General features: G+C 36.8%; 1 protein-coding gene across 1 annotated transcript in view; it reads left to right on the top strand.

Moving 5' to 3' along the window:
- Positions 1–13,738, top strand: part of unc80 (unc80, NALCN channel complex subunit) — a 1,843,891-nt gene that overhangs the window by 1,406,892 nt on the left and 423,261 nt on the right. The gene's annotated exons all lie outside the window — the stretch shown is intronic.

The raw sequence follows: 13,738 nt of genomic DNA, 5'->3' as shown, positions 1-13,738 counted from the left end.
TACCCCATAGTGTAAATATGGCTAAGGAAGGAATAAAGATTTACGAACAGCATTTGCTTGAAGAAAAAAAAAAAAAAAAAAAATGAGTTTCAAAAGTTGGGGCAGAAGAATGTGTTTCAGACTCTATATGCCTTACATATTCCTAAATGATCTGGTATTTACCTCTCAGAAGTATCAGTATGCTATTTGCAATGATACTGCACACCAATAACACCTTTTTGTTAAAGGTGGTGGGGATAAATATGTGCGATGACAGATTTGCATATTGGTACTTTTTTTTAAATTTTTGTTTGTCTAGGGCAGGGATCCCCAAACTATAGCCTGTAGGCCGGATCCGGCCTGTGGATATTTCGATTAAATCTTAAAAATTAATGTTTATATTAGATCACAATAAAATTTATGAAAAACACATTTTACAGATTATTTTAACATTTGGCAGTTGATTAATAGTGTTGACACCTCTGTATCATCTTTTTAGATATTAATTCTGTTATTTCCAATCAAAGCTATTCTTCGACACCATCATTAAAATAATCCATTAATCTTGACCCTGAATCAAGGATTCAGGGCTCTGAATTGAGTATTTTTTTTTATTCCAGTGACCCCATAAAAGTCATGTTGAAGTTGATATCAAAAAAAAAGAAACGTTGATGCTGAGTGTCGTGTTTTTAATGAGCAGTGGCCAATTAATTACTTTTTTTCCACTGCTGAATGATACTTGCACATGTCTTATTTGCAATGAAACCTTGTCAGTGTTCAAGGAATATAATGTGAAATGTCACTACACCACAAAACATGCCTCAAATTATGATAAATTTCAAGGAGCCTTACAGCAGAAAACACTGCAAGAACTAACCCAAACTTTTCAATGTCAGCAACAGAAGATTAGAACTTTTACTCATCAAAATTTATCTGCAGTTAGAGCTAGTTTTCGAGCCTCCCAAATCATTGCCAAAAAAGGAAGGCCTTTACGGATGGAGAATTTGTAAAACGAATTTGGCAATTGCAGAAGTACATCCTGAGAAAGTAAAGAATATTGCATCTGTAAGTTTATCTTCATCAGCTGTAATGAGAAGAATTGAATATTTAAGAGCAATGTTCAAAATCAAATCGTAGAAAAAGTTCGTGAATTCACACATTTTTCAATAGCAGTTGGTGAGAGTGAAGATACAAGCCATACAGTTCAATTACTAATTTATATCTGAGGTGTAAATCAAAATTTTGCAGTAACTGAAGAGCTAGTTGCATTGAAAAGCTTGAAAGATACAACAACAGGTGAAAATGTATTTTTGTGTGTGTCAGAAGCAATTGATGGACTCCAATTGAATTGAGATTTGCTATAAGCGGTTATGACGGATGACGCTAAAAATTTGGTCGGTACAAAAATTGGGTTCATGAGTCAGCTTTATAAATATCTTGAGAGTAAAAATATTAAAAAACCAATGCAATTTCATTGTATAATTCACCAGCAGTCTTTGTGTGGACATTTTTTTGCGTAGATTCAGTCATGTCGACTGTAATATCAACAGTAAATTTTATTCGCAAAACTGATCTGAATCATTGGCAATTCAAAAATTTTCTTGAAACTATTGAGTGATTTGTTTTACTACTCTGAAGTATGATGGTTAAGTCGCGAAAACGTGTTGAAGCAATTTTTTCGAACTGATCGAAATAGATCTATTTATGAACGAAAAATTGAAACCTGTTCTGGAACTGTCAGATCTCAAATGGTTGTGGAACCTTGCCTTTTTAACAGATATATGCGAACACCTAAATTTTCTTAATATGAAACTACAAGGACGAGACAAACTTATCAATGAACTGTATTGACTTTTAAATAACTCCAGTTTTGTTTCAAATAACAAAACTGGAGTTATTTAAAAGTTCCATTGATAAGTTCCATGTTGCAATACTTTATCTAAAATTATGCCTAGTTGTAATTTTTACACTGAAAATTTTGTTCAAAACGTTAGTTTGTTGCAGGAAAATTTTGCGGATAGATTTTCTGATTTTAAAAATAATTCAAAGGTGTTTGAACTTTTTCAAAATTCATTTGACATATCCATCAATGATGTTGATGAGAATTTACAATTAGAGTTGGTAAATCTTCAATCTAATGATGCACTGAAGATAATATTTAAAAATAAATCTAATTCAGTTTTATTCAATGTTATCTGAGTCAGATCATCCAAAAATTAAAGATTTTGCAAGAAAGGTTACATCACTTTTTGGAAGTACATGTATAATATGTGAGCAGACTTTTTCAAAAATGAAATATGTAAAATCAAAAATACAATCACGACTAACTGACCTGCATTTTCATGACTTTTTAAGAATTGGAACTAGTATTTTAAAACCTGATATTATGAAATTTAGTCACACTCAACAACCACATCCATTGCATTAATTATAATTTTGTTGTATTACTAACTGTATTTTTGTGATTGGTTCAATTAATAAATAATAATTAATTTTGTTATATTACTAGCTATATTTTTATGATTAGTACAATAAGTAATAATTAATTTTGTTCTATTACTGACTGTATTTTTGTATTTAGTACAATAAATAAGTAATACTGTAATTAAAATTTGATATAAATAAACTGGTATATTACATATCTGTTGATTATGTTTTTGAATCCATAGATATAGGCAAGTACAAAATTTGTTTCTCTGCATAACATTATGTTATGCAGAGAAACAGATTTTCAGTAATTAGGAATTTTCTCTAGCCTGCCAAATATTCCAAAAATTCATATGTCGCCCACTTTGTTTCTCTGCGTAACATTATGTTATGCAGAGAAACAAATTTTCAGTAATTAGGAATTTTCTCTAGCCTGCCAAATATTCCAAAAATTCATATGTCGCCCACTTCTCTAAAAGTTTGGGAACCCCTGGTCTAGTGGAAAATATCCTCTAGATAAAAGTCCTCTTGAAAGTGAATGCCAGTGGATCAGAAGAAAGTGTCCACTCTACATAGCTGTCCACTTTTCAGAGGTTGCTTAGTGTAGCCAGTTTTAGTAATCCAGAAAAAGGAAATTTACTGTAACTGGTTGCTCGTTCTGAGCTTTTTTTTTTCATTGATTATCATTGTTCATATTACTGTTTCAATTAATTAACTTTTAGTAAATAACTCAACCTATTTTAGTAAAGATGTTATTAACTTTTCATAAGAGTAAATATAAAGTCCTTTGTTTAGAGCATTTCATTTAGGCAATTTCATTTTCATTATAGATAATTAGATTGCTTACTTGTTGTAGTCCATATTCACTGTTTATACTCAAATAGAATTATTTTATTATTTTAATGAAAAAGGATATTATTCCCCCATCCACTTTAATGAATTAAAATCTACCCCCTCTCTGTTTTAAATTTCTGTATATGGCCCTGATGCAAATAGCAAGAAATTTCATTTTTAAATAAAATTAATGCACAATCAACATAATTTTCAGAAAAATTTTGACTAGTATTCCAGAGGGATCATTTGCCTAAACAAATAAACTTCAATAAAAACCTTCATTTGAAGCTGCTTCAAAAACGTTTATTTCTCACTGCCAAGTGAAAGTGGTATTTTGGCATGAGAAAATTCTCATCAGACCTCAGTCAAAATGCCGGATGCTGCTGTTGATAAAGCAGTTATGAAGTAATGTCAAGCATCATATAGCATTCTTATCAACACATAGCATTCTTATATTTGGACACAGAAAATCCACTTGGGGTGCTGATCAAAATTATGCATTGGTAAAGTGTTTTTTTTTTAAGAAATGTATTAAAACTATATTTCCATACTTTTGAGAGCAACTTTGGACTCAGGGGAGGTCCCCATGGACTGGAGATGTACAAATGTATCCCCAGTTCAGAAAGAGGGAATCAAAGGGTCACAGGAGTAATTACAGACCTGTTAGTTTAACTTCTGTTCCGAGAAAAATAATGGAGTCATTGTTCAAGGAAGCACTGCAGGATCATCTAGACAAGAGTACAGTTATAGTTCAGACACAGCATGGGTTTGTTAAGTCTTGTCCGACCAATTTGATTGGATACAAAGGTTGGCAGGGTTGTTAATGACAGTAATGGCAGTGTGCTACTGCAACAGGATCTAGATAAGTAAGGAAAATGGGCTGAGAAGTGACAACTGGAGTTTAACATTGACAAATGCAAAGTACTGCATATGGCTAGAAGTAACCTCAGAGGAATGTACCAAATGTGTGGTACTACACTTAAGGTGGTAGAAAATGAAAAAGCCTGGGAGTAATTTTGCAGTCGGATATGAAGTTTTCTGAGCAATGCAGACAGGCTGCCAGGGAAGGTCATGGGGTTTTGTCAATGATATATAGGAATTTTGCTAGCAGGGAAAAGGAGGTGATTGTTCCTCTGTATCAGGTAATGTCAGGCCATGCCATGAGTATTGTGTACAGGTCTGGAGGCCTCATTTTAGGAAGGATGTAGATTAGGAAGCATGCACAGAAAAGGGCAAGATTGGTGAGGGGAATGAAGGGATCTTCTAACCAAGAGAGGCTTAAGTTCTGCAAATTGCAGCAGCTGGAGACTAAGCACCTGCGAGGTGATCTGATTGAGGTGCATAAGTCCTTGAATGGGTTGAGCACGCTGAATTCTGATGGGATTCTTCCACTTGTTCAGGTTAGCATTAGCATTAGTAGAGGCATTTGATGCAAGAAAGCAAGCTTATGCAGCATCAGCCAAAAAAAAAAATAAATAAATAAATAAAAAATAACCACTTCCACTTCACCCCTCTGTTCATTCGAAATACCTGTCCAGCTGAGCTTTAAACTTATTCAGGCTATCAACTTCCAGGACAAGGGATGGAAGTCTGTTCCACCAACCAACCGCCCGCTGGCTAAAGGCAAATTTCCTCACGTCTATCCTACATCTGTCTTTTCTCAATTTGAATTTATGCCCTCTCAGGTGATTATTCTGAGCAAGAGGAAGAATCCCATCAGCATTGACCATGCTCAAACCATTAAAGGCTTTATACACCTCTGTCAGATCACCTCGCTGGTGCCTAGTCTCCAGACACTGTAATTTGCAAAATTTAAGCCATTCTTCGTAAGAGCACCCCATTGTTCCATTCACTAATCTTGTCGTCCTTCTCTGTACTCGTACCAGCATCTCTACATCCTTCTTGAAATGAGGCCTCCAGACCTGTATACAGTACTCTAGGTGTGGCCTGACCATTTCCTTATACAAGGGAATAATCACCTCTTTATCGCTTCTAGAAAAATTCCTATATATCATCAACAATATTGCCTCCAATGCCACACTGCTCCAATTTGTGCAGCAGTCTTCCATGTGCAACAGTATCAAAAGCCTTTCTAAGATCCAAGTATATAATATCAAAGTTATTCCCTGCATCCAGTTCTTTTGTGACTGCATCATAGTATCCAATCAGATTGGTCAGGAAGACTTTCCCTTAACAAAACCATGCTGTGTCCAAGCTATAACTGAAGTCTTGTCTAGATGATTCTGCAGTGCTTCTTTAACCAGTCCCTCCATTAATTTTCCTGGAACAGAAGTTAAACTAACAGGTCTATAACTACTTGTTTCGCCCATTGATCATCCTTTGTGAATTGGGGTCACATTTGCACATTTCCAGTCCATGGTTACACCCCATGAGTCCAAAGAAGCTCTCATAATTATGGCTAAGGGTGTGCTTACTTCCTTTGCTGCCTCCTTTAATATAACTGGATAGACCCCATCCACCCCAGGTGCCTTTCTTGTGTTTATCTTCAACAATTTCTCCTCCACTTTCCTCTCAGTTATTATAAGATTATCTAGCTTACTGCCAGAGTTGAATACACCTCTGGCATTCCCCTCGCTGAATAACTGCTCATGTGTGAATGTCGATGCAAAATATTCATTTAGTTTGTTAGCTACCTGCGCAGGATCATCAACAGTTGACCCATCGATATCAAGTGGACCAATCTGATTCATCCTCTTCCTTCTAGAGTTTACATAAGTAAAGAACTCTTTGTTGTTTTTCTTTGCATCCCTTGCCAAAGATTTCTCGTAATCTGCCTTCGCCTGCCTAACCACCTTTGTAACTTTCTTACAGATCAGCTTATATCTATTATAGGCTTCTGTGTCACGTGTTAATTTATATGTATCCCATGCATTTTTCTTCTCTGCCATATGTCTCAGTAGTTCATCTGACATCCATTTAGGCCCAAACCTTGAACAATATTTCTTCGTTGGTATGTAAAGCCTAGTAGCTTCCAAGATAAGTTCTTTGAATGCTTCCCATTTTGAATTTGCTGTTGGTAACATCATCAGTTTGTCCCACTGTATAGAATTTAAATACTGTCTCAGTCCATCGTAGTCACCTTTACGAAAGCAATAACCCTTCCCTTTACCCCTAATGGAAGTTACTTCTTTGAGTTAATCCCACTTCAGCACACTGTGATCACTGCTACCTAGTGGTTCATTTACCTGCAGATTCTTAATGCATGAAGAAGCACTACTGATAATCAAATCAAGAGTATTACTCCCTCTAATTGCCTCCCGAACACGCTGATGTTGAAAACAATCATCCAGTAAATCCACAAAAGCCTTGCTAGTGTGTGAGTGACCAGCCCCCAAATTCCAGTCAATATCTGGGAAATGAAAATCCCCCATTATAAGACTCTCTGATTTACTGGCACACTCTATTTCCCTGTACAATTTCTTATTATACTCATCAGAGTCATTAGGCCTATAGCACACCCCTACTCTCAATTTTGATGTCCCAGTGCTTATATCACACCAAACTGACTCGACACTGCTCTGTCCAGCAATGTCGACTGGCTTCACTTCCTTGGAAGTGAAGAAGGCAGATTACGAGAAATCTTTGGCTAAGGATGCAAAGAAATGCTTCAAATAGTTCTTTACTTATATAAACTCTAGAAGGAAAATGATGAATCAGATTGGTCCACTTATTCGTCTACTATCCCTTCTGTAGACATTGTACTCCCCAAATTCCAGTTCTGCATTCTTTATATCTGTGTGACACCACGTCTCTGTAATCCCCACAATATGTGCCTTTGATGTTTTGAGCAATACCTCAAATTCATCAAATTTATTTACTAAACTCCTAGCATTTTTGTACATGCAAGTATACATGCACCTGTTCTTTTTCTTAGCTACCCTAACACAACCCATGCGTTTACTTTTGCCCCAATGATTCCCAGCAATCTCTGAAATATTCTGCATTACGAACCTAAGGGGGCATAATTTCAAATTGACGAAAGACAGATGTAGAATAGATGTGCTGAAATTTGCCTTTAGCCAGCAGGTGGTTAATTGCTGTAATCATGTCACAAAGAAGATTAGGCAGATTACGATAAATCTTTGGCAAAGGATGCAAAGAAAAGCTTCAAATAGTTCTTTACTTATATAAACTCTAGAAGGAAAGGGATGAATCAGATTGGTCCACTTAACAAAAATGGTTTGAATATTCATGATCATGCTCAGGTAACTGGTAAACTAAATGAGTAGTTTGCATCTACATTCACACATAAGGAGTTATTCAATGAGGAGAGTGTCAGACGTTTAAAGGAGTTATTCAATGAGGGGAGTGCCAGAAGTTTATCAGACTCTAAGAAGGAACTAAGTAATTTTGTAATAACTGAGAGCAAAGTGGATGAGAAATTGTTGAAGTTAAACATAAAAAAGGCACCTGGGGTGGATGGGATCTAATCAGTTATATTAAAGGAGGCAGCAAGGGAAGTAACCCTTAGCATAATTATGAGAGCTTCCTTGGACTCAGTGGAGGTCCCTGTGGACTGGAGGTGTGCAAGTGTATCCCCAACTCACAAAGGGGGTCCGAAATGTGTCATAAGTAACTATAGACTTGTTAATTTAACTTGTGTTTCAGGGAAAATAATGGAGTAATTATTTGAAGAAGCATTGCCGGTTCATCTAGACAAGACTTACTGTTATTAGCCATATGGTGCAAGGAAATCTGAAGCTTATGCTGCACCAGCCAAAAAAAAAAAATAAAATTCTGAGTTTCCCTGAGAGAGAGAGAGAGTGTTAGTAGTAGAAGGGAATCACCAAGAAAGAGAAGAATGATGATATCCAGCTCCTTTGCTAGCAAACCAGTGCCTTTGCTAGCAAAAAAACTTATCCCGCCAGTGCTATCACCAGTTTCGCTAAAGTGTTGATAATGGAGTTTTGCCTTTTCACGAATGACGAGTGAACTTAACGGAATTTTATTTTGAGTTCGGTCTTCTATCCACAGATTTATAGCCTTTTCCATTTTTTCTAATTTAACATCACTAGTTAAAGAGCAAATTTTTGAAGCAATTAGCGCGTTATCACGGACACTACGGCGGATTTTTTCTTCCGATTTTTTGATTGATCGTACTGTTGACTCATTGATTTTATAATGTTTTGCCACTGAGGAGACACCCATTAGAAATTTTATCTAATAACTCAATTTTATTCGCTAATGTCATCACCTTCTTTGATATTTTCACATTTCTCCTGTTATTCGTAGCCATATTTTTGTAGGGGTTAGAAAGAACTTGTCCACAATAAAGTCACTTTCTTCCATTAGCACACTCGAAAAAGTCTGTTTTACACCGCAAAAGGGTAGATTTATCATTTTTGTAAGCATATCAATTTATAAATTTTTAAATATATTTATAAATTACACCACAATATGGTAGATTTATCATTTTTGTAAGCATATCAATTTATAAATTGATAAATTTATTCAATTTATAAATTAAAAGCAAACAACGAAACCTTCCATGACAAGTGCATAACACATACTGAACAAGGATTAGCGAGAAACATCCACGCTCGCGATTTTGTCACTCCTCTCCCCGCACTCACTGACCACTGTTTTCACCGGAAAGATAATTTTAGTCACGCCCATGTTTTTTTATGGCGGAAAATATTCACGGCAATTTAAAATTCACATTTTTTTAGGTTTCATTTTATATTAAATCGGCGATCGCGAATACGCAAAACCGTGAATACAGATACCGCGAATAGCGGGGGTTTGCTGTACTTGGATTTCAGGAAAGCTTTTGATACTGTTGCACTTGGAAGACTGTTGTACAAATTGTAGTGGTATGGCATTCAGGCCAAGTTGCTACAATGAATAATGGGGTGGTTCGAGTGGGAAATGACAAAGAGTGGTAATCAGTGCATGCTGCTCTTCGTGGACTAATGTTATTAGTGGAGTTCCCCAGGGTTCGGTGCTGGGCCCATGGTTGTTTTGTGTATTCATCAGTGATATTGATGGAGGTATAACAGTGTTAATGTCCAAGTTTGCAGATGGTACAAAGGTTGGCATGGTTATTAAAGACAGGATGCAACTTCAACAGGATCTTGATAAGTTGGGCAAATGGGCTGAGAAGTGGGAACTGAATCTAACATTGACAAATGCAGAGTATTGCATATAGATAGCAGTAACACAAGGGAAACGTACCAACTGTTTGGTACTACACTCAGGGAAATGTAGAATGAAAGAGACCTGGGGGCAATTGTGCATTCAGATATGAAGTTTGCTGAGGAGTGCAGACAGGCTGCCAAGGCAGATCATTCTGAATTTAAAAAAATAACTTTAAATAATAAAAACTCACTTTATTTAAAAATGGAGTCTTGTCAATTAAAATCATGGAGTCTTGTCAATGATATATAGGAATTTTGCTAGCAGGTATAAGGATGTGATTATCCCCTTGTATAAGGCTACAATATGGCCACACCTTGAGAACTCCAGACCTGTACTGTGTACAGGTCTGGAGTTCTCAATTTAGAAGAATATAGAGTTGCTAGAATTAGTACAAAGGAGGGGGAACAAATAGGTATTCTTACCAAGAAAGGCTTAAGTTCTGCAAATTGCAGCTTCTAGAGACTAGGCACCTGTGAGGTGATCTGATTGCGGTGTATAAGGCTTGAAGGGGTTGAGCTATCTCAATGCTGATGGGATTCTTCCTCTTACTCAGATTACGAACTTGAGGGGGCATAAATTTAAATAGAGAAAAGATGGTTGTAGTATAGATGTGTGGATATTCACAATCAACCAGTAGGTGGTTGCTTGCCGGCACAAACCTCACTTCAATAAATTCAAGGCTGACTTTTTGAAGTGAATGGATGGGTGATACAGGAAGGGGGTTTTTTTTTTTTTTTTTTTTTGGCTGATGTTAAATAATCTTTCTTTCTTGCATCATATGCCTCTACAAATGCTAATCCCTCTGAAGCAGCAAACTTCTTTTACTGTAACAAAATATTTCCATATTCATGCTGAATATAAAAAAATAACTTTAAATATTAAAAACTAACTTTATTTAAAAACATATTAAAATTTATTTAAAAAACATATTAAAATTTATTAAACTTTATTAAAAAACCTTAAATAACTTTAAATATTAAAAACTAAAATTAACAAATTTCTTGGGAGAAAGGAATTTGTAAGTATAGTTATTTTTCATACGTGCAAAATAACTAATTCTAATAATAGATTAAAAAAATCTTCACTCTTTATAAATTTCATAAAAGATTGTAAACTCGATCATTTTTACATAAGAAAATTTTACTATTTCTATATATGTATATCATACGTATAGAAGAAGTAAATCAATAAATCAAAAAAAAGCATAGTAAGAGTTATTTGAACAAATAATAGTTCCCCCTAAACTACTTTTGAGTAATATTCATTACCACATAATTCCAGAACAAAGTGATTCTTGAAAACCATTCTCAGGGATTTTCTTGCTGGTCATGAGACCACATATTTTTTGCAAGAGAAAATGTCAAAATCTTATTATTAATATTAATATTGGTAGACTAATACAAGGAAGCATTAGCATTTAGCATTAGCATTAGTAGAGGCATTTGATGCAAGAAAGCAAGCTTATGCAGCATCAGCCAAAAAAAAAAACCACTTCCACTTCCACTTCACCCCTCTGTTCGTTCCAAATACCTGTCCAGCTGAGCCTTAAACTTATTTAGGCTATCAACCTCCACCACAAGGGATGGAAGTCTGTTCCACCAACCAACCACCCGCTGGCTAAAGGCAAATTTCCGCACGTCTATCCTACATCTGTCTTTCCTCAATTTGAATTTATGCCCTCTCAGGTGATTTTTCTGAGCTAGAGGAAGAATCCCATCAGCATTGAGCATGCTTAAACCATTCAAGGCTTTATACACCTCTATCAGATCACCTCGCTGGTGCCTAGTCTCCGGACACTGTAATTTGCAAAACTTAAGCCTTTCTTCGTAAGAGCACCCCTTTGTTCCATTCACTAATCTTGTTGCCCTTCTCTGTACTCGTTCCAGCAGCTCTACATCCTTCTTGAAATGAGGCCTCCAGACCTGTATACAGTACTCTAGGTGTGGCCTGACCATCGCCTTATACAATGGAATAATCACCTCCTTATCCCTGCTGGAAAAATTCCTGTATATCATTGACAATACTCCATGAGCTACTCTTGCAGCCCGTCTGCACTGCTCAGAGAACTTCATATCTGCCTGCACAACCACCCCCAAGTCCCTTTCATTCTCTACCACTGTCAGTGTTGTACCACAGAGTTTATACGTTGCTCTGGGGTTGCTGTTTCCCATGTGTAGTACTTTACATTTGTCAATGTTAAACTTCATTTGCCACCTCTCAGCCCATCTACTCAACCTTTCCAGATCCTGTTGCAGCAGCATAGTGTCAGTAGTGTCCTTGACAACCCTGCCAACCTTTGTATCGTCTGCAAACTTGGACATTAAGCCCGATATAGCATCATCAATATCATTTATAAATACAGAAAACAATAATGGACCCAACACTGAGCCCTGAGGGACTCCACTAATAACATCAGTCCACGATGAGCAGTGTCCATTGATTACCACTCTCTGTCTTCCCCCCTCAACCACCCCTTTATCCATAGCAGCAATTTGCCTCCAATGTCACACTGCTCCAATTTATGTAGCAGTCTTCCATGTGCAACAGTATCAAAAGCCTTTCTAAGATCCAAGTATATAATATCAAAGTTATTCCCTGCATCCAGTTCTTTTGTCACTGCATCATAGTATCCAATCAAGTTGGTCAGGCAAGACTTCCCCTTAACAAAATCATGCTGTGTCTGAGCTATAACTGAAGTCTTGTCTAAATGATCCTGCAGTGCTTCTTTAACCAGTGCCTCCATTAATTTTCCTGGAACAGAAGTTAAGCTCACAGGTCTATAATTACTTGTGTTAGCCTTTGATCCTCCTTTGTGAATTGGGGTCACATTTGCACATTTCCAGTCTATGGATACCTCCCCTGAGTCCAAGGAAGCTCTCATAATTATGGCTAAGGGTTTGCTTACTTCCTTTGCTGCCTCCTTTAATATAACTGGATAGATCCCATCCACCCCGGGTGCCTTTCTTGTGTTTATCTTCAACAGTTTCTCCTCCACTTTACTCCCAGTTATTTCAAGATTCTGTAGCTTACTGCTAGAGTTGAATACACCTCTGGCATTCCCCTCGCTGAATAACTCAACATGTGTGAATGTCAATGCAAAATATTCGTTTAGTTTGTTAGCTCATTTCTCATAATCTGCCTTTGCCTGCCTAACCTCCTTAGTGACTTGGTTACAGACCAGCTTATATCTGTAATAGGCTTCTGTGTCACGTGTTAATTTATATGTATCCCATGCATTTTTCTTCTGTGCCATGTGTCTCATTAGATCATCTGACATCCATTTAGGCCTAAACCTTGAACAATATTTCTTAGTTGGTATGTAAAGCCTAGTAGCTTCCAAGATAAGTTCTTTGAATGCTTCCCATTTTGAATTTGCTGTTGGTAACATCATCAGTTGGTCCCACTGTATAGATTTAAATAATGTCTCAGACCATCGTAGTCGCCTTTATGAAACAATAACCCTTCCCTTTACCCCTAATGGTAGTTACCTCTTTGAGTAAATCCCACTTCAGTACAGTGTGATCACTGCTACCTAGTGGTTCCTTTATCTTCAGATTCTTAATGCATGAATAATTGGGGCCTCCGTAGCCAGGTGGGAAGGAGCAGCAGTGCGTAGCACACGCTTCTTGATTAAACCGGGGTTCGAGCCCGTCACCACCAAATACAGAGGATGCGGAAAGGTCAGGGAATGACCACCGCATATCCCGGAGCAATATGGCCTTAGTTGCTAATGCTCCTAAAAACCAAACAACAGCATGAATAATCACTACTGATAATCAAATCAAGAGTATTACTCCCTCTAGTTGACTCCCAAACATGCTGATGTAGAAAGCAATCATCCAATAAATCCACAAAAATCTTTGCTAGTGTGTGAGTGACCAACCCACAAATTCCAGTCAATATCTGGGAAATTAAAATCCCCCATTATAAGACTCTCTGATTTACTGGTGCACTCTATTTCCCTGTACAGTTTCTTATTATACTCATCAGAGTCATTAGGCCTATAGTGCACTCTTACTCTCAATTTTGATCTCCCAATGCTTATGTCACACCAAACTTACTCGACACTGCACTGTCCCGCGATGTTGACTATCTTCATTTCCTGTGTTTCTTAACTAATAGCATAATCCCTGCTCCCTTCCTATCCTGTCTGTCCTTTCTGTAGACTTTGTACTCCCCAAATTCCAGTTCTGCATTCGTTATGTCTGTGTGACACCACGTCTCTGATATCCCAACAATATCCGCCTTTGTTGCTTTGAGCAATACTTCAAATTCATCAAATTTATTTACCAAATTCCTAGCATTGGTGTATGCGCAAGTATACATGCACCTGTTCCTA

This window comes from Mastigoproctus giganteus, chromosome 7 (assembly GCF_048544385.1).
Source record: "Mastigoproctus giganteus isolate SK-2022 chromosome 7, ASM4854438v1, whole genome shotgun sequence".
Taxonomy (NCBI): domain Eukaryota; kingdom Metazoa; phylum Arthropoda; class Arachnida; order Uropygi; family Thelyphonidae; genus Mastigoproctus; species Mastigoproctus giganteus.
Note: the sequence above shows the minus strand (reverse complement) of the source record. Positions and strands in the feature narration are given on the sequence as shown.